The following is a 21,941-nucleotide window of genomic DNA, read 5'->3' as shown; positions in this document are numbered from 1 at the left end:
AGGTGCTCCTCCTGGAAGGGGCAGTCTGACCCCTCTCTCCCTGCCCCTGCCCAGTGAGCCAGTGAGGGCAGGCAGGAGAGCCTTTGATGGAGGTGGGGTACAATGAGGATGCCTATAGATTGGGAAGCCCTCTTGGGGGTGGGGGGAAGCTGGGCAATCTGAGACTGCTTCTTCCATCAGCCTCTTCTTCCTCTGCCTGGGCAGAGTTCAGCAGCTCTGCAGGCACATTCCATATTCCTTATTCACCAGCTTGGATCTTGCAATTTCTCTTTTCCCTTTCCTTGAAGTCACTCTAGATTTCTTTAGTTGATTTCACTATTGGAATTTCTTTCTCTTACAGGGAATTTCTTCTCAGCCTGAGCTCTTACGACTGACCAGCTCCTTCTGAATTCTTCCTGAGGTTTCTCTGGCCCTCAGCGCACCCCCTCATACTCCTCCCTGGTTCCCCACTCCCATCCTCAACCCTTTCAGCTTATTCAGGGCTCGAGGTGGGAGACAGGAAGAAACCAAATGACTGATTCATTTCAGCACAGCTGTTGTGAGCACAAGGCGCTGTGCCAGGAGCCAGAGCTCCCCTGAAGATGTGTCCAGTCCAGGCCCGGACACAGCACAAAGCTCCAGATGGGGGGCTGCCCAGCTCCCCCAAACACACTGGTGGGATATGGAAGGTAGTGGATGAGGATGGTCCGGAAGTGTATCTGAAGACTAGAAATTTAAAATCAGAAACATCCAGGACGGCAATTTTTCTCTCCTGAGAACCTTCCCACTATCACCTCCCAGCCTTTATCCAGAATCCAGAAAGCTCCCTTATAGGTATCCTCTCCTCATTCCCAGGCTTTTACAGCTCTAAACTGAACCAAGACAGTCCATGGTAATATAATGAGCGAATCAAGGTATACACAACTCCTAAACTCACAAAGTGATTTTTTAAAAAATTTATTTATTAATTTATTTTTATTTTTGGCAGCATTGGGTCCTCGTTGCTGCACGCGGGCTTTTCTCTAGTTGCGGCGAGTGGGGGCTGCTCTTCGTTGTGGTGCTCAGGCTTCTCATTGCAGTGGCTTCTCTTGTTGCGGAGCATGGGCTCTAGGCGCGTGGGCTTCAGTACTTGTGGCACACGGGCTCAGTAGCTGTGGCTTGAGGGCTCTAGAGCACAGGCTCAGTAGTTGTGGCGCACGGGCTTAGCTGCTCCGCGGCATGTGGGATCTTCCCGGACCAGGGCTCGAACCTGTGTCTCCTGCATTGGCAAGTGTATTTTTTTTTTTTTAAATTAATTTTATTTATTTATTTATTTTTGGCTGAGTTGGGTCTTCGTTGCTGCGCATGGGCTTTCTCTAGTTGCAGTGAGCGGGGGCTACTCTTCATTGCGGTGCGCAGGCTTCTCATTGCGGTGGCTTCTCTTTGCTGCGGAGCACGGGCTCTAGGCACGCGGGCTCAGTAGTTGTGCCTCAAGGTTCCAGAGCGCAGGCTCAGTAGTTGTGGCACAGGGGCTTAGTTGCTCTGTGGCATGTGGGATCTTCCCAGACCAGGGCTTGAACCTGTGTCCCCTGCATTGGCAGGCGGATTCTTAACCACTGCGCCACCAGGGAAGTCCTGGCAGGTGGATTCTTAACCACTGCGCCACGAGGGAAGCCCCTCACAAAGTGATTTTAAGATATATAAACAGTGCTCAAAATGTAAGTGCCTGTGATTTCAAAGTTTCTGGGGAGTTTGTACCTTGAGATTGAGCTCACTCCCAGGTTAGCCAAGGCCTTCCTTATCTGTGGCCAACATTCCCCAGCAGCCTCCCTGCAACTGCGGTTGGCCTCCCAAAGGCATCGGAACCACCTGCTGCCATGACCCGGGGCTGGGGGAGGTGAGGCTGAGGCTGGAGAAGCCTGAAGGGAGGGAAGCGAAAGGAAGGGAGAGGCCACAGAAAATCTCTTTTTTAAAGAACAAGCCAAGGAAGCCATGACCATTCAGAGAATACAGAGCAGTGAGGCTCTGGGTTTTTAGCAACTAAAAAGGAGAAAAGATCAAACTGTGGCAGGATGGATGTAAATGAGCTGCTAGGAAGAGCATCTGGGTCTTAAGGGTTTTGAGGCCCTGGAGTTCACTGCCCACAACAGCTCCTTTGCTTTCAGTATCAGCCCTTTGGTGGGGAGGGTGGGAGGAGGGATTAGGAGGAGGAGGAACTCTGGGAAGAAGCCGGTTGTTTTTGACCTTGAGGATGTTTTGATCTTGCCATGAATGTTACTAGTAAAAACAATCAACATAAAACTAAACTGACAATGGCTAAATAGCACAAGATAAAATTCATAATAATCGACCAAAGAAGTCATTCTGTTTGTGACACTGAAAACTGCAAATGATAATAATAATAACTAGGGGGGAAAATGTGACTTGGTGGAAACGAACATACAAACAGAAACAAAAAAAAACTTGACGAAGTCTAAAACCAGGTATGGTAAAACTCTTACTAAAATTTTTGACTTAAAAAGCAAACCTTCACTGCCAAATTTACAGATAAAAGAGTTGAAACTTAAGAAAATAAGGGAGAACATTAGAAAATTTTAACTGCTCTATCGAGAAAATCGATCAAGGAATTAAACTGGCTTGATGGAGTTACATTGGAAAATAATTTCTTGATGAAAATTTATTAATGTTGGTATAATTCAGATTAAAAATTTGTACTTACATGGAGTTGCCATGTTCTCCAAGTCAAAATGGTGAGGTCAAAACACAATGAACTCATTTTGAAATTTCGGTTGGCTTGAAGGGACAGAAAGGAAGCAAGTCTCCTCTGAGTTTCGTCCTTGCTCAAGGAGTACTCAGGCCTGCTCCCAGAGCCTTCCCATCCCTAGACTCATAGCCTCCCACCTCTCATCTGAATCCAGTCTCTGGCAGTGTGAACAGTGCTTTGGCACTCTCTCCTCAGCTACATCCTGCCCTTTCTTCCCAGGGGCAGCTCATCCCTGGCCCTCACCTCTGTATCCACAGTCACCTGTCCTGACAATTGTATCTCTCCATCCCCACTGCCCCTCTGAGGTTCACCCTTACCAGTCTTCCTTTTGGAACTATGGCAACCTTCCAACCAGCCTCCTTGCTTCCAGTCTTATCTTTCTTGTCTCTAAGTCATCCTCTACCCTATGGTCTGGGTAATATTTCTAGCACTTCCTTTAAAAGTCTTCAGTGGCTCCTCAAAGCCCAAGTGTCCTAACTCCTTAGCATGAAAGGCTCTTTCTGCCTGGCTCCCCTGCCCCCATAGTTACAGGACTAAGTACGTCCATGGCTCTCTTGTATCACACCCCCATCACTAGTAGATGGGCCATACCAGGCTTTAGATCCACATCTTCCTTCATTCTGTGCTGTTGAGTCCCTCTCTCCCTAAGTTCTTCCCTCGCCTTAGTCCAACCTTTTCAGCATCTCTTTGGTGACCTCTTCATTTCCAGAGAGACTCCTGGTTCCTCAGCCTTATTCCTTCCGTTTCTTTCCAGATCTAGCAGAATGAGGTCAATGTGTCTTAGAGAGTGAGGATGGGGCAGTACACACCTGCTATTCCTTGTCAGAGCAGACCTAGGAGAATCCATCAAGAAAGGACCTCCAGTTCCTCAAAAAGTTAAACACAGAATTCCCATATAATCCAGCAATTTCACTCCTAGGGATACATCCAAAAGAACCGAAAACAAGTACTCAGACAACAACTTGAACATGAATGTTCACAGCAGCATTATTCACAATAGTCAAAAGGTGGAAACAATCCAAATGTCCATCATTGGATGAACAGATAAACAAAATATGGTATATCCATACAACAGAATATTACTTGGGCATAAAATAAATGAAGTACTGATATAGGCTACAACATGGATGAAGCTGGTAAATATTATGCCTAGTGAAAAAGGGCAGGCAGAAAAGGTCATACATTATATGATTCCATTTATATGAAATATCCAGCATAGGAAAATGGATGGATACAGAAAGCAGACTGGTGGTTGCAAGGAGCTGGAAGGAGAGGTTAGGATAGGGAGTGACTGCTTAATGGATGTGGGATTTTTGGGGGGTGATGACAGTGTTCTGAAACTAGAGGGTGGTGATGGTTGCACAATATTATGAATTACTCAGTGCCACTGAAGAGTATACTTTATAATGGTTAATTGTAGGTTATGTGAATTTCACTTTAATAATAAAAAAAAAAATACAAAAAAGAAAAGACCTCTTTGGGGATGGAGCCAGAGGGTGTGCCAAGAACAGAGGATGCCGGGTAATTCAATTCTGTACCCTTGTGGCTTTAAATAAAAGGGGTGGGTAAGAAAGGGGCTCTTCAATGAGTACTGCTCCCCAGGACATAGTTCCCAAAGACCAGCCCTGAGCAGGTGTGTGAGGGGTGGAAAGAGGAAGGTGTACATAGGGGTAAAAAGTGCAGAGGGAAGAGGGGCCAGCCCTCCCTCCTGCTGCAGGTGTTGCCTCACACAGGGACAGAGGTTTAAGGCTCAGGGGACTAGAAAGGTTGCAAGCCTAGGAGGGTGGTCTGAATGGCCACTGAGGAGGGAAGCCTTGTTTTCCTACACCTCATCACGTTCGGTAATAAAGCAAGACATCTTACGCCTAGAAGCACCTGCCAGGTAAGGCTCATATGTAAGTGGAGCCCGTGAAATAGAGTTTTATGCACAGAGCAGAGATCAGATCACGAAGCTGTAAGGAGAAATCTTTTTACCCGAATTACACAGACCCACTCGTCTGGTTTCCATTTCATTGCCTGAGTCTGTTTTATAGTTGTGCTTTTTCATGAAAGCTTTTTAGGGAGGCTATTCCCTGATGTCATGCAAAAAAAATGTCTGAATACAATTACGTTACAGAGCAGCGCTCTTGGAAGAGAACTCAGCCACAAAGCTTGCTGGTGTCCTGTTTCCTTCCCTTTAAAAGCCATTTTGTCTGCTCTCTAAAAACAGAAGCCCCCAACCCCAGCTCTTCCGGTCCCTCTATCTGTCAGAGTGCCCAGTGGCACCGAGCTGGGAAATGCATGCAGAACTGGGGACCCCCAGGGATGTGGGCGGGCCGTCAGGGAGTGGTGTCCAGCTCTGGGGACCAGCATACAGTCCTGAACCGCCTTGTCTAAGGTCACACATCTTACAATCAAGATGAGGAACAGAGCTTCCTTCTATAGGCTTTCTCAGGAATCTCCTCTAGAACCTCCTTTCCACTTCCTTTCTATCCCCTTGCCTGATTCAGACTTGCCTCCAGGGCTCGGGGAATGGTTTTTCTTAAAAGCTCTCATGAAAAACAGCTCTTCTCAATCAAAATCTGTTGTATTGTGAGCAAATTCTCCTCATTTTTCATCCTGTCCCTGTTTCTTTCTCCTCCTGCCAGAAGGCTCCATATTCCTGACTTTCCAAGAGAGGCTGTTCCTTCTTTCCCTCAGTCTCTGACTCACACAGGTCAGCCTACGCCTTCTGCCACTTCGAGACAACCCTCAGACAACCCTCGCCTCCTTCGCACTCAACAATCACTCGCTCCTTTTGAAGTTCAAACTAACCACCTCCCTATTCTTGTTAATCCTTTAGAGACCTGGCCTTTCTCAATGACGCAGAGTCACTGCCACCCAACTGGTGACTTCAACATCCGTAAAGATATGCCTCCCAGTATGTGGTTTTGACGTTCTTCAACCTCTTTAATTCCAATACTCTCCATCTCCAATTTCACTCTACTCCCAATAACCAAGAGAGCACCTGAGATCTTGTCATTACTTGGAATTGTTTCGACTTCAAGATCTCAAATTCTGGGGCTTCCCTGGTGGCGCAGTGGTTAGGAATCCACCTGCTGGTGCAGGGGACACGGGTTCGAGCCCTGGTCTGGGAAGATCCCACGTGCCGCGGAGCAACTAGGCCCGTGAGCCACAACTGCTGAGCCTGCGCGTCTGGAGCCTGTGCTCTGCAACAAGAGAGGCTGCGATAGTGAGAGGCCCGTGCACTGCGATGAAGAGTGGCCCCCGCTCGCCGCAACTAGAGAAAGCCCTTGCACAGAAACGAAGACCCAACACAGCCAAAAAAATAAATAAATAAATAAATAAATTTATTTAAAAAAAAAAAGATCCCAAATTCTAAGCTTTTTCATCACTTTTAAATGAATATCATCATCGCTAACATTTATGGAGCACTCATTATGTGTAAGCACTATCATAAGTACTCCATATAAATTAATTACATATGTATTCATTACAATGACCTTTTGAAGGTTTTATGAGCCCCATTTTATAAATAAAGTAAGCAGAGACACGTGAGGGTATGGGATTTAAACCCTACAGTCTATCCACTATGGCCTCTATACCATATGGCCTCTCTGATATCCCTAAAACAACTGTTTAACCTTCTACTTCTTCCACTGGAACTACCCCCGCACCCTAATCCTGACCAGCCTTGACCCTGCCCTTCTCTCAGGCCATCACTTGCCTCTCTCTATATATCCTGGGCTCCCTGGGTCTGGGATGCTCTTCCTTGCCCCCATTTCCCTTGTCAACTTGATCTCGTTCCAGGCTCAACAGTGCTCCGTAACCACCTATCCCCAAACCCATCGACTGAGCCACTGATTTCCACTGAAGGGAGGCAGGATGCGCATTAGGCTCTCTATACATTCATGCTCTTTAACCTCAACTGGCCTCTTGCTGCCCCCTGGCTATCCTTTCATTCATTTTTTGGTGACTCCTAACTGAATCTCTGTGTAAACTGTTCCAACCATCTCCCTGTCCCTACATTCTACTCCCTAACCACTCATCCTTACAGATAATCTTGTCTTCTACAAAAGACATTCAACATAAGCTCAAACTTCTGTCCTCCCCAACTTCAAAATTTTTCTACTGATTCTTTTGAAACATTAGCTTGAAGGCAGAGCAGGGTCTAGGAAATGTGGTTTTAGGACAAGGGAGTAATGTCAATATTTATATGAGAGACAGCCTAGAGAGGGAGAAGGGGAGCCTAAAGACACGTGGGAGAAAAGGGCACTGTGGCTGAAGAAAGGTCACGGGGCTGGCATAAGGTGCTGCATGAAGAATGTGTGGAGGTGAAGGAGCATGTTTTTTTGCTGAGTTTGAAGGGGGCTGGATAAGAGGATCGATGATGCTATACAGTGTACTTACTTTTAAACTCCTTGAAGCTGGCTTCTGACCTTCCCACTACAGGACCCCTCTCTCAACTCTCACTTAATGACATTTCCTCAGTCCTTATACTCCTCGACCTGACCTTTCGATGGTGACTGCCATGGCTGACCAGCCCTGTCGTCTTGATAGTTTTTCCTTATGTGGTTCCTGATGATGGAACCTCTTGGTTTTCTTGACGGGTTTTCATTATTTCCTTTGCTAACTCCCCTCCCAAACCATTACAATGGTCTCCTACAAATGCTCCCTACCTTTCATTTCTCTCTCTCCCCACCCCCAATCCATCCATTTATCTCTCTTTCAATATATATTTATTGAGCCCCTACCATGTGCCAAGCACATGGGAGCTATTAAACTGTAGCTGAAGTAATCTTAATGTATAGCTCTGATCATGTTACTTATTTGTTCAAAAATTTTTACTGGTTCTCTGGTGCAAATGATATCCAGATTCTTTGCCCTGGCACTCCGGGTTTTAGTGGACATCTGTTGTTTTTGTGACCTAGCTGCCATTCACCTTCTCTGGATAGCTGTACCCCAATCTTCCCCTGGAGAGCCGGCCCCTCCACACCTTTAGTCCATATGGTTTGGGTGTGGCCAGCTGCCCCCTTCCCCCCACTCCAGGCATGGGCACCTGCCCCAGGTCTAAGCCACTCAGGGCATCATGTTCCTTGCCTCAGAGATTAGTTCCAGGATGGGCCAGGAACCCAACTACAGCCATTAAAAAAGGATTTAGGAACTTCCCTGGTGGTCCAGTGGTTAAGACTCCGCACTACCACTGCAAGGGGCGCGGGTAAGATCCCGCATGCCACACGGTGTGTGCAAAAAAAAAAAAAGCATTTAAAAATAAAGAGGGACTTCCCTGGTGGTGCAGTGGTTAAGAATCCGCCTGCCAATGCAGGGGACACGGGTTCAAACCCTGGTCCAGGAAGATCCCACATGCCGCGGAGCAACTAAGCCCGTGCGTCACAACTACCGAGCCTGCGCTCTAGAGCCCGCGAGCCACAACTACTGAAGCCCGCGCACCTAGAGCCCACGCTCTGCAACAAGAGAAGCCACTGCAATGAGAAGCCCGCGCACCTCAGTAAAGAGTAGCCCCCGCTCACCACAACTAGAGAAAGCCCGCGCGCAGCAATGAAGACCCAATGCAGCCAAAAATAAATAAATAAATAAATAAATAAATTTATTTAAAGAAAAGATAAGTAAAATAAAAATAAAAATAAAGAGACTTTACTGGCACAGGCCTTGAATAAGTGAAGATGCAAAGGCTAGAGCTGCTGCAGCCATCTTAGAACACCAAGGGAAGTGAGAGCTTATCTGAAAACAGAACCTAACAGCAGAGAAGAAAAATGACGAGAAACCAGGTCCTTGGGACACTGTCTGAGCCCTTGAATCATGCCATGACTGAAGCCAGCCCCCACCCCAGAACTCTCAGTTACACGACCCAATATGCACTCTCTGGGCTGGAGCGGGTTGGATCGGACTTTCTGTCTTTTGCATGTGAAAGAGTCTTGCTTGATCCAAAGGTCCTCCGAATCATCCCAGCTTCATCTCACCACACCCTACTCGCATATGAAGGCTTGTATACTAATTTATTCCTTTCCTCACACTTGGCCATCTCTGTCTTTCTGGAATGCTCCCCATCTTTTCCATCTTCTCTCACTCAAATTATATCTAATCTTTAAGCTTCAATTCTAACAGACTTTCCTCCAAGAAGCCATTCTCCAATTTCCCCCAATAACAAATGTTTGTCGAATAAATGACTAACTGAACAAACAATGACACAGAGAAACAGGGTCCAAGGAGGGGGTTCGCCAAACTGCTGTACAGACCTGAGTTCCAGAAATCCTGTTCGTCACCCCTCAGGGCTTGGGACTTTTTTTTTCCATCTTCCTACTGGTCTAAATCCCTGCTTCCTACACTCTTTGGTCATCATTTCCCAGAAAATTTCCCTTGGGATGCTGGCTTTTTAGAATGTTAATAGACACTTAAAACAGAAAACTCCAAACTCTACAATCAACCCAAGGAAAAAGAAAAAAAAAAGATCTGGCTATTAAATATGTTTGGAAAATTCTGGGTTAAACAAAGATTTTTGTTTTTAACGCATGGAGGCGGGTTGGGGGCAGGATGTGTAGCCTTTCTCCAATTTACTCATAAAACAAGTACCAGTACAGAGGGAAGTGCCACATTCTTCCCTGCAGACAAACTTTGGTTGAAGGCAGTGCAGATTATTTTATATACACATATAAATATCCTACCCTTTGTTCAAGGTGCCTATTTGCTCTGCACAGAGACTATTATGAACACAGAAAACGGTTCATTGTTAAACACTGCATGCTAAGTGGTTTTGCTTTCTGGCAAATCTCCAAACCATAATTATTAAGGGACTCTGAGCTGCTGAGGAATTCGTGGGTTACAGAGGCTTTGATCTGCCCCTGTCTTCTCTCCCCAACATAAATTTCCACGGTGTGGCTGACTTTTCATTGTTTGTCCCCAGCAGTGGGGCAGCTTCGAAGGTGAGGACTGAACAGCATTGCAAGGTGAGCAGGTAACTGCTGAGATTGTGTTCTGGCTGAAGCCCTGAGCCCACTGGAGCCCTGCACGGCTGTAACCAAGGGAACGGACAAGCTCTGTCCAAGTATTGGACTCGGAATGCGGTGACCTCAAATCTTCCATTTCCCACATGCTCTGGGAAGCCCAGGTTGTGGGCCTCCCTCAGGATCGGGCTTCCAGCTGGGAGAAGCTTTGTTATTTTATTCCCATCAAAGTTGAGAGAGCTGGTCCAAAAGTCTTTGGGTACCTCCAGCTATTTGGCGAGTGTTGACCTCAAACTCAGGCAGCTGTCTTCTAGACAAAGTGAAGATACCTCAACGCGGTCACAAACCGTTAGGTCAAACTTCTGACAGAGCCAAACTCCTTTCTACTGAAACACAGGATGGAATGTCAAGGGGAACATACCTATGCCTTCAGCCTCCTTTAAATTCTCCCCTGCCTGAAAAGAGAGATGGGAAAGAACACCCAGATGTTCATGAAGCTATGATAGAAGGAATTAAAAGATGCCTCTAAAATAAAGTGGTACGGTTCTCTAATTGGGAGAATGAAAAGGATTCTGTAACAAACAGAAAGCTTCTAGTTTTCTAGCATTTAAGAAATATCATTTAGCATTTGGATTGCGGACAGAATCTTGTTCACTTTTTGACATTTGTTTTTCTTCCTACTTTAATACAGCTGTGAGATATGTGATCACTCCCATTTTATAGATGACAAAACCGAGGCCAAGAGAGTAGAGCCAACTAGTTCAGGAGAGAGGAGACTCTCTGGATTCCCAGATCACTATTCTCTCTCAAGTTGGCACTGCCCTTCAAAGGTCTCCTTCCCAGATGGGAAAGCACCTCCTCAGTTACGGGCCCTCTGTTGGTGGGTGGAGAATGGGGATGGAGAAACACAGGCAAGGAGAGAACGAGGGAGAAGACAGAAATCAGGGTCCCTCAGGGCAGCAACTAGAAACCAGAGGTTCTAATGCAGAGGAAGCTCAGAGAACTGCCCAGACCTCGCCTGTGTTGGCGGGGTGGGGAGAGGAGCCAGAATAGAGTTTCCTTCAAGTGTCAGCTCCCATTGGGAGAGGCAGAGCATAGAAGCAGAACACCAGGGCGGCCTAGTAATGAGCCCCAGCCATGCTCTTCACTGTCTGTTAGAAGCTGCTGCTCTCTGGGAAGGAGTCAGGTGATCAATCACCAAGAGGAGAGAGGAGAACCCCTCCCTGGGCAGCTGGGCCCAGTTCCAAAAGGCTTGGCTGTGGGGCAGTACTCGAGGCTTCTGAGCCTCCTGCCCGGAATGGGTCGACTCAGCAGGACCCCCTTTTGTCCCCTGACTTCAATCTATTCCACTCCCCTCCTTCCCATCGGCATCTGTCTTAGGAAGATGCAGATGAGCTCATTCCGGAAACGGGAGACCTTTCTTCCCACTCACGGTGAAGGTCAATGATTCACGTAGCTAAAAATAAACTTAAGGCCACCTATCAATAAAAGGAAAAGAAACACACACAAAAAATTCAATTCCCCTGCTATTTAAATTACAGCAAGGAACATAAAACCTTATTTAGTAAGTATAACCAACACTCAAATATGTAAACTTTAATTACATGTTCTGGACCAGTGAGAGTAAAATGAGGAGAAAAGGAGGAGGAAAGGTGAGGGTAGGGGAAAGCCGCAAACTAAAGGAGAGAAAGCCCAGGGGTAGGAGGTGAGGCCCCAGCTCAGAAGTAGGGAAGCAAGCAAGAAGCGGGAGGAGGCACAAAAAAGCGGAAGGGGAGGTGACTTGCAGTGCTCTGGGCAATGCTTATTAGTGGGCAACTATTACCTACAACTCCTACTGATCTTTATCCTTAAACTTTCAGGTGACCCCCCTTGGAATGGGGGAGCCACAAGAGTCCACTGGAGAAAAACAGTTGAATTAAATAGAGGACCCCCAGCTGAATTAGAATTTTAGGTAAATGATGAATACCTTTTCAGCATACATCATGTCCCAAATACTGCATGCGGCATACTTACACATAAAAGTTATTCGTGATTTATCTGAAATTTAAATTCAACTGGGTGTCCTGGGACTTCCCTGGAGGTCCAGTGGTTAAAAATCCACCTTCCAATGCAGGGGACCTGGGTTCGATCCCTGGTCGGGGAAGTAAGATCCCACATGCCACCCGTCAACTAAGCCGCGCACCGCAACTGAGTCCATGCACTCTGAACCTCGCACGCCACAACTAGAGAGAAGCCCACGCGCCTCAACGAAGAGCCCATGCACCGCAACGGAAGATCCTGCATGCTGCAATGAAGATCCTGCATGCTGCAACTAAGACCCCAACGCACCCAAATAAATAATAAATAAATAAAAGAAAAACAAAAACAAATTTAACTGTGTGTCCTGTAGTTTTATTTGCTAAATTTGGCAACCCTATACTGGAGGCCAAACCATTCTTTGGACCAGAACTCAAAGACCAGGCCAATATTTATACTGAGGGTTGGGGGGAAAATCAAGTGGAAGGTCACTTTTGGAAATGAATGAAGCAGCACAGAGATTTGTTAGGCAGGATGGTAGTCAGCAATTGAGGGATATCAATCCTCAAGTTTTCTCCTCCTGAGCTGTCTATTTCCTGCTATTCTCCACTAGTACAGCTGTCGGCAGCCCCTCTCCCAGCCAAGGGTCACAGAGACTAAAAGGAGTAACTGTACACAGAGTTACACTGGGATTGTGGATAACTTGGCCTGTCTGGGGCTTCCTGAAGATTCTGAAAGATTCTGGAGATTCTGAGGTGGAGAGTGACCTTGCAGAACACTAAGGAACACGTAAAGCCAAAACAAAACACAGTCGATAATCTAGGGTGCTAAAAAAAATATTAACCTCAGTTTTAGTCACTGTCACTTTCCTAGTGATGTGACTGAGCCCAGGCCACTGTGCTCAGCGGAGGGGGCATTGAAGCTGCCCTCAACCGGAAGCTCCAGGTTCACCGAGCACTTGTTGAAGAGGACACAGGAGCCATCGCTACTGCCCTTGCTAAGGGGCCAAGAGACCATCTTGGGGCTGAAACAGAAAGAGCTGCCTCTCCCGAGTTCTGATTCACGGGGCTCTGGGGGAAACTGGCAATGCTACAAATTGCCCAACATTGACTACAATTGAGGCAGCACATGTTCTGTTCACCGTTGTTCCTATTTACTCTGATTGCACACCCAGACAGTTCATGCATCTGAGCTCCTTGCCAGGTCCCTGTAGGTACCAGAGACTATAATTCATAATATATGGCCTTCTAGACTTTAAAAAATTATGTATTTACATAAAACTATTATTATTTATAAGTGGGATCATTCTACAAATTCTGTTCTGCTATTTGCTTTTTTCAGGTAACGATATATCATGAATACCTTTGCATATCAGTTCATAGAGATTTACTACATTATTTTTAACTGCCCTGTGGTATGGGGATATATCCAAGTTTATTTAATGTCCTTTGATGGACATTTAGGTTGCTCCTTCTTTTCCTGCTGTAAACAAGATTGAAACGAATAACCCTGTACATGGATCTTTGCACTTGTGCACATATTTCTATAGGATAAATTCCTAGAAGTAGAATTACTGGATCAATTGGTATATACACAGATTAAAATTTCTATAGATAACATTAAACTCCCTCTAAAAATGTACCAATTTACAGTCTCACCAGCTATGATCGTGCCTGTTCCTCCACAGACTTACACATCCTGAGTAAGGGTCATCTTTTTTTAAATTTATTTTATTTGTTTATTATTTTTGGCTGCATTGTGTCTTCGTTGCTGCGCGCGGGCTTTCTCTAGTTGTGGCGAGCGGGGGCTGCTCTTCGTTGTGGTGCGCGGGCTTCTCATTGCGGTGGCTTCTCTTGTTGCGGAGCACAGGCTCTAGGAGTGTGGGCTTCGGTAGTTGTGGCGTGTGGGCTTCGGTAGTTGTGGCGTATGCGCTCAGTAGTTGTGGTTCGCAGGCTCTAGAGCGCAGGCTCAGTAGCTGTGGCGCACGGGCTTAGTTGTTCCGCGGCATGTGGGATCTTCCTGGACCAGGGCTTGAACCCGTGTCCCCTGCATTGGCAGGCGGATTCTTAACCACTGCACCACTAGGGAAGCCCAAGAACCATCTATTTATCCTTTGTCAGCAAGATACGGGGAAAATGCCCAGGCATTGTTGTTCTAGTTGGCATTTCTTTATTATTAGTCAGGATGAGCATTTTTTCCATATGTGTACTGTTCATGGCTATTTTTTTCTTCCACAAAGTGCTTGGTTTTAATCTTTTGCCTCTTCTTCTATTATCTTCATTTATTGATTTTTAAAGAAGTCTTTGTATGCTATGGATAAAAATTTAATTGTCTAAAATAATGCCAAGTATCTCCCCTGAAGAGAGGTTCATCTTCTTAAATCTTGACGGTGTTTTCATCTGTTTGGGCCCCAAAGGAGTTTTTAATTTTTATTCTGTCATTGGCATAACTTATTTACAAGATGGTGTGTAAATATCCAAGTGGCATTTTATTGTTAATATTTTTATTTTAAATTTCTAGTTTGCTTGCAATTTGGTCAGAATGTGGCCTAGAAAGTTTCCTACTTTATGGAATTGAAATTTTCTTGATGACTCAAAATATCAATTTTTATAAATGTTATATAGCTATTTGAAATGGATGCTTATTTTCTGTCTGCAGAATACCAGGTTAAATATATCCAAGCTTTTAAATATGGCATCCAAATCCTTTATAACCTTATTTATGTTTAATCTGCTTGACCTTATAAATTCTGAGGAAGGAAGGTTAAAGTATCCTACTTTGGTTGTAATTTTAACAATTTTTTCCCCTAATATTTCTGATAGTGTGTCTTTTTTGGGGGGAATGTATACTGTGATGCTATTTTGCCTGATATATAAAGGTTTATGCCTGCTACATCTTTTTTTTTAAATTTTTAATTAATTTATTTTTTTGGCTGTGTTGGGTCTTTGTTGCTGCGCGCGGGCTTTCTCTAGTCGCGGTGAGCGGGGGCTACTCTTCGTTGCGGTGCACGGGCTTCTCATTGCGGTGGCTTCTCTTGTTGCAGAGCACGGGCTCTAGGTGTGCGGGCTTCAGTAGTTGCAGCACGCAGACTCAGTAGTTGTGGCTCGCGGGCTCTAGAGCGCAGGATCAGTAGTTGTGGTGCACGGGCTTAGTTGCTCCGTGGCATGTGGGATCTTCCCCGGCCAGGGCTCGAACCCGTGTCCCCTGTGTTGGCAGGCGGATTCTTAACCACTGCGCCACCAGGGAAGTCCTATGCCTGCTACATCTTCTTTGTAGATTACACCTTTTATTATCCAATGTGTCCCTTTCTGTCCATCTTCCTACTTTTTGTCGAAATTTTAGTTTGCCTAGTATTACTATTGCCACCCCTGCTTTCTTTTTGTTGACGTTTGCCTGAATAGTTTTGTTCATCCCTTTATTTTCAACCATTCCATGTCATTTTTGATGTATCTCCTGTATCAAAGTGACACAGCTAGAGGTACTCCCTTCTTCCTTGGTAAAAGAACTCTAGGTGATACGCCCAGGCCAAAAGAACACATTTCTCTGCCCACCTTGCAGCTAAATATGGCCACGTTATCAATTTGTGGCCAACAAGAAGGGAAAGAGTACGAGCTCTTACTGCTCTTCTTTCTTTCCTTTCTTCTCATCTGCCGTGAGGATGGGACAGCTGAGGCTTCCAGCAGCCATCTGGGACCAAGAGGTGACCTTGAGGATGGAAGCCACATGCCAGGAGAGGGAAGCAGAAAGACAGAGGCAGCCTGGGGCCTGGGTCCCTCATGACTGAGAGCTGCCAATCAGCCTCGACAACTCCTCAGGGATCACTTTAACCTGAGAGAGAGAGGAACTTCCACCGTGTTCAAAAACCATGGTTTGGTTTTGGTTTTTCTGTTACATTTAGACATCGGATTTCTAAAAATTACATCAGATGTTGCCTTTCTGGTAGGGGAAAACTCAATCCAAGAGTAACTGTCTTAATTGAAATACAGTAGAAAATGTCAAGGTGCATCCTACGTAAAAACACAAATATTAAAAAAAAAAATAAGAGTAATTGTCTTGGTACTTCCTTGGTGGTCCAGTGGTAAAGAATCTGCCTTTCAATGCAGGGGACGCGGGTTCGATCCCTGGTCGGGGAACTAAGATCCCACATGCCACGGGACAACTAAGCCCTTGCGCCACAACTACAGAGCCCACACGCCCTGGAGCCTGAGCGCCACAACTATAGAGAGAAAATCCACACGCCACAACTAAAGAGAAGCCCACGTGCCACAATGAAGAGCCCATGCCACAATGAAAGATCCCACATGCCTCAACAAAGATCCCACAACTAAGACCCAATGCAGCCAAAAAAAAACGAAAGAAAATTAAAAAAAAAAAAAAAAAAGAAAGAGTAATTGTCTTTTTTCCCCTAATGATTTCAGTCAATTCCTTTTTTTTTAGTTACATTAGCAGTTATGATAAAAATGCTTAACAAACACATCTGGACATTTCTTTTCAAGAGTAATCCTTTTGGGTCTTGCAGCTCTGAGTATGGTCTCTTAAGCCCCATCAACATCCCCTGGGAGTCTGTGAGAAATGGGGAATCTCATGCCCTCCCTAGACCTACTGAATCAGAAGCTGATTTTCACAAGATCCTCAGGTCATCTGTGTACACAGTGAAGTGTGAAAACCACTGCTTTAGAGGGCACTGGCGCCCCCTCCCCTCTTCTGGGTAATGTTCATGACCATCTCAATTTCCTACTTAGAACCTGGGAAGGCTCCCATAGAGAGCCAAGTCGTCAGCAGGGCATTCTAGGCCTTTGAAGATCCGGCCCTCACCTCTCCAGTTTCGGTTCTTGTTCTTCTCCCATCCCACTCACACTCTCATGCTGGACTGCTTACAGTTCCCTAATATGTCATGGCACTTCCTGGGTACACACTGAGTCCTCACCTAGAGCCCACCCATCAGCCACCCCCCCCTCTTCCTTGCTAACAGAAGTCCCATTCTGTTGTGGGAGGTGATGCATCAGCTCCAGGTGACGCGTCTAGCCCCATCTCATTTTCCTTTGCACGATTCTTCCTCTCTCAGCCTACCTTGGTAGCTGAGATGGCCACGTACCCAGAACTAGTCAAGGAGACATGCAGAGATAGCTGCTGGTGTAGGGGGGGCTGGGGACATTTTTTCTTCCTGAATAAAAAGAACCTCTGTGATAAGAAAACTGTATGTTCTTGTTCCTTCCTTCCTACCTAGAATGTTGAGGTGCTCTCTGGAGATGCAAACACCATCTTGTAACCATGGGAACAAGCATGAGGTCAAGTCAATGTGCTGAAGAATACAAAGCAGAAAGACCGAAAGAGCCAGGTCCTTGAGTGGAGTTGGCTTCTCTGCCCCCATGCCCCCTTCCTCCTTTCTCTTCCCATCTGCTCCAACTCTCCCTTCACCTCTCCTTTAGCTGGTATAACATGGAAGTGAAGTATATTCTAGCCCATTAGCTGTATTATACTAGATTCCCTATTTGTAATTTACAGTCACGGCTAAGTTGAGCCTTTCATTATAAATATCACCTGTCTCCCCAAATCCACCACTCTAAAGTGAGGCCAGCGGGTTTTTAATTCTCTGAGAATCTGAAGTTATCTTTCCCCATGGGTTAGAGCCAGTCAACTCCCATCCAGGCAAACCCACGCTCGCTCTCCCGTCCCCGGCGCTCCTTCGTACCCAGGTGCCTGGCCCTGGTTCTAGTAGGCTATGTCATGGGGCACCTTGCCTATTGGGACTGAGTTTTTAAAAATTTCTGTGGTTTCTGGGGAGTAGATGTAAATTGGAGTGAAAAGAAATTGAAGTTTGAAATTCGGTGAACTTTTCCTTGCCCCTGACATGTGAATAATGACTTGCTGATAGAAGCGGCTTTTTCAAAGATGAAAAGCAATCTAAGATTTATGGACAACTCTGTTCAAAAAGACCCAGCGCCGTGTGGAGTCAAGGTAGAAACAATGTCAGGAGATTCCTACATGTTTTCTGGTCGGAGGAAGGGCAGGGCAGGGAGGAACTTGTGGAAAAAAGAGATGGCAAGAGGATGAAAAGAGGGGTTGGAATTGGGTGGAGTAGAACATGGGAAGGCCAGCACTTGGGAAGATTTCTTGCGCCCAGTCTCTGAGTTCTATAGTGACGTGAACGTGACAACCATTTCTGGCAAACGGCGGTGAACGAAACAAGGCTGCTTTTTGGTATTGTTTTTACCTAAGTGCCCTGCGGCTCACACCTCCTCTGTGGATGGTGAGGAAGATGGGAGCCAGGAGAACTGTCCACATGGAGACGAATGAACCTTCTGTCTGAAACTGGGACTTCTGCTTCCGAGGGTTCTGCCCCTCGTTGTGCGTTTGGGGAGCCCCCAGAAAAATATTCCTGCCAATTTCTCAGAGTCACATCTAGAATCCCGGGCCAGAATTCTGCTCCTGGTTGGACTAGTCTGTTACCAGCCACCGCTGTCCCCCCACCAAGCCCCCGCCCCTCCCCGAAAGGCCAGGGGTCGGGGCGGGGGCACTGCTGGGAGCAGCTGTCACTGTGCATCTGGACAGCCTCCCGGGTCTCGTGGGTGCAGAGCCAACATTTCTGATGTATATTTTATAACCACAGCTTCAAAGTATAAAAAGAGAGTGTGAAAAATAAAAACAGGCTCACAATCAGAGCCTGCTGGTTAGAGAGGTTAGAGAAATAATAAAGTTAGAGGCACCAAACTGAAAACTTGAAGAGCACGTGCGTGCCTTGGCAAGGAGAGTTTCAGGGCCAGACTTAGGCATGGCCTTCCCTAAGTGCTTAAGGAAGTTCAGCTCCCACTTAAAGTCTGTTATCACTCCTGTCCCCCCCCCCAGGAGTTACTTATGAAGGAAGGTTTCCCAGCCAGCCCGCCAAGCCAGGCATCTTGAACGGGGACTGGCCAAGGCGGGAGGAGCTGCATGAAAAGCCCGCAAAGGCTGTGGGTCAAGGTGCCGCTCAGTTCTGCTTCTTCAAACGCACCCGAGCTGTAACTCAAAACCTGAAAACAACCTGAATCCTTTTCCAAACACAAACCAAATCTTTTATGTCAGGTTCCATATATTTTCCTAACTCCATTCCCCAGCCCAGCCCCACTCCACAGCAGAAACCAATTTGCTTAACAGAGCAGGTCCTGGGAGTTTTCCTCCTCGAAGCTCTCATTTGGAACGGATTAAGGAGGAGGAAAGGGTAAGAATCTGACTTTTTTTCTTTTGCTTTTGAAAAAAAATTAACACACTGGTGACTCTGAAGCACAACCACTATGTTCTATGACTGGCTTTTAAAAGATGAAGAAAATTTCATTTTCTAGTATAACCAGACAAGATTGCTTGGGGAGCCCCTGCCAACCCATCCCAATCTAAAGGCCCAGCTTTGGGTCTTTGGGGACCCTTGGACTTGCTGTGAGGCTGGGCAGGGGACTCTGACCTAGGGAGAGCTGCCCACCTCAAACCCTGTGTCTACATTTATCTCTCAAATAAAACATGCTTCAGGACAATATGTCAGCCTGACATGAGCTACTTGAGAATTTTACATGCCCAGCTTTGCTCTGATGGTGGCTCCTGCCCTTAAAAAGTTTATGGTGTGGGTGGGATCATAACCAAGAAACAATATATGGGCTTCCCTGGTGGCGCAGTGGTTAAGAATCCGCCTGCCAATGCAGGAGACACGGGTTTGAGCCCTGGTCCGGGAGGATCCCACATGTCGCGGAGCAACTAAGCCCGTGAGCCTACTGAGCCTGCGCTCTAGAGCCCGCGAGCCACAACTACTGAGCCCATGTGCCACAACTACTGAAGTCCGCGCACCTAGAGCCCATTCTCCCAACAAGAGAAGCCACCGCAATGAGAAGCCCGCGCACCGCAACGAAGAGTAGCCCCCGCTCGCCACAACCAGAGAAAAGCCTGCGTGCAGCAATGAAGACCCAACACAGCCAAAAATAAAATAAATAAAATAAATTTATTAAAAAAAAAAAAAGAAAGAAAGAAACAATATTTGACCTTAACAGTGTGGGTCTGACAAAAGGAAAGAGAACACAAAGGCCTGGAAGGCTTTGTGGGAAAGGAAGGCCTGGGGCTGGGCCTTGTAGAATCAGTACCGTTTATGTCGGTAGATAAGGACATACCAGGCACAAGACCAATATGGTCAAAAGCACAGAGGGGACAGGCAAGGTGTATGTAAAGAGATGACCTTGGGACTCTCTACGTTTCCCCATTCTTGGGTCTCTTCCAAGTGTGGTCTCCCCATTAAAGAGATATCTTTCTAGTAAATTCTGGCTATGGGTAATACCATTGCAAGGTTGCAATCTTGTTTCCTACTAAAGTTTGTTTGCAGTTTGGGTGATGTGTGTTCCTAAGAAATGTAATAGAGATAAGCAACTAAACTTATCAAGTCAATGAAAAATTTTAGATTAAAATTCTTAGTGTTGATTACTGATTACCTCCTTTTCTTACAAAATTGGCCATATGAGTTACTAAAAAAAATAATTTGGAAGCAAATAAAGGGAAACCTGTTGATTTTAGGTAAAATAACACCTGAGAGGGTAAACTCCCAATAGCTTAAGGCCAGAGGTTCTATCTTAATTATGTCTGAGTCCCTAGCTATTAGCAAGCAACCAGAACTTTCCAGGAACTCAGTAATTAGTACCTGTATGAAAACAAGAAGATGGGAAATGGCAAGACATGAATCTCCCCAAATCAATTTTTCCCTCCTTACATAGAAATAGACCTTCTAGCTGCACACACGTCATATTTCCGAGCTTCCTATGCTGAGCTGTGTGGCACACGACTAAATCCTGGCTGATGAGGCGCCACTGGAAGTGGCATATGTAACTCCCCTCCGTCTCTCCCGCTCACAGGCTTGTGGATGTGGCAGTGGGAGCTGGAACTGCCACCTTGGACCATGACAGGGATGGTGCCCACTGAAACCGGCGGCATGCCAAGAAGGGAGCTGTGGGTCCCTGCTGATTGTGGAGCGTCACAGCTGTCCGCTGAGCCTTTGTGTGAGGGCGGAGAGACAAGCCACTAACTCATTTAGGCCACTTCTCACTTGGGTCTGGTACAGGTGCCAAATCTATACCCAGGCTAAAACACCAGCTGTCTCATGTCTGAAGCCCCAAGAAAATACTACAGAAAGTCCATTTCAAGATAGGCCCCAAAGTAAGATCCTTAATTGTACTCCTGTAACTTGAGTACTTCAGCTGGAGGTGGGGGGAGGGTGAAGAGGGAAATAGAATGTGAGAGAGAGAAAGAGAGAGAGAGGCAGAGAGAGGGGAAGAGACAGTGGAGGCGAGCCGCTGGCAAGGCCAACCTTTGTCTCTGTTCTCACCTGATGCTCTCTGCCTTTGCTCCTATGGACGAGCCTCACAAGAAATCACTTTGGAAAAGCTGAATTACTGAACTACAGTGAGGAGTTTCTCATTTAGATGTTGCGGGGAACATTTCTTACCTTCCTTAATCCTGAAACATCAGTAAACTGGCCAGAGCATATTCTCCTAAAATCCCACTCTCCTCAGAACACCCCTCTGTACACTCACATCCAAACTGCTTCTGTGTATTCTCCACCCTGAAAGGCATATGGATTTATAACACACAAACCTACACATTATCTAAATGTACACACACACACACACACACCCTACATGCACACGGATAAAAATACTCCCTGCGATGCCGTCACCATCAGAGCACCTCCCCTCCTGTTCTGCCTGTATTAGCTCCTGCTGTGTGGATTCTTGTAGTCAAAAAAGAGCAGTAGGAACGAGGAAGCCCAGGCTATCACTCTGAGAGACTTGAGAACAGGGCTGGAGGGTTTCGTGGGCAAGATGAGGGCCTTACAGGTCTCTGACAGGGTGCTGAAGAATGAGGAGCTAGTGTGGTGGCCAGATGTGATTTCTCAGGCAGTAGCAATGTTGTTAAGAGTCCGGGTTTGATGATGCTTTGGTTGCTGGGGCTGGAGGAAGGCGGTCAGTCCTCTGGCAGGTCTGTAGGCGAGTGGACTCGGCAGGGAAGGGCACGGGTCAGTGCCAATGACAGGTGTGGATGGAGGGAGTGGGAGTCAGGCCCGAAGCGGGGGGCCTGGGGGTGCTGCTGACCAGCTGCTGGCCTCAGTCATCCTAACCAGCCCAGGGGTAAATGGGGATGGGGGCCCATCTCTGCTCATCCCTGACAGAGAAGTGACCCCAACTCTTGAAACTGGCTTAGGTTCAAAAGGGAAGACTGCTTACACTAGTGCACAGAGGAATCCTACGTCCTGACAC

General features: G+C 46.4%; 1 protein-coding gene across 2 annotated transcripts in view; it reads right to left on the bottom strand.

The window, feature by feature from the left end:
• THADA (THADA armadillo repeat containing) overlaps positions 1-21,941 on the bottom strand; it is a 314,439-nt gene that overhangs the window by 14,923 nt on the left and 277,575 nt on the right. The gene's annotated exons all lie outside the window — the stretch shown is intronic.

This window comes from Balaenoptera physalus, assembly GCF_965194825.1.
Source record: "Balaenoptera physalus genome assembly, chromosome: 15".
In the NCBI taxonomy this organism is placed as follows: domain Eukaryota; kingdom Metazoa; phylum Chordata; class Mammalia; order Artiodactyla; family Balaenopteridae; genus Balaenoptera; species Balaenoptera physalus.
Note: the sequence above shows the minus strand (reverse complement) of the source record. Positions and strands in the feature narration are given on the sequence as shown.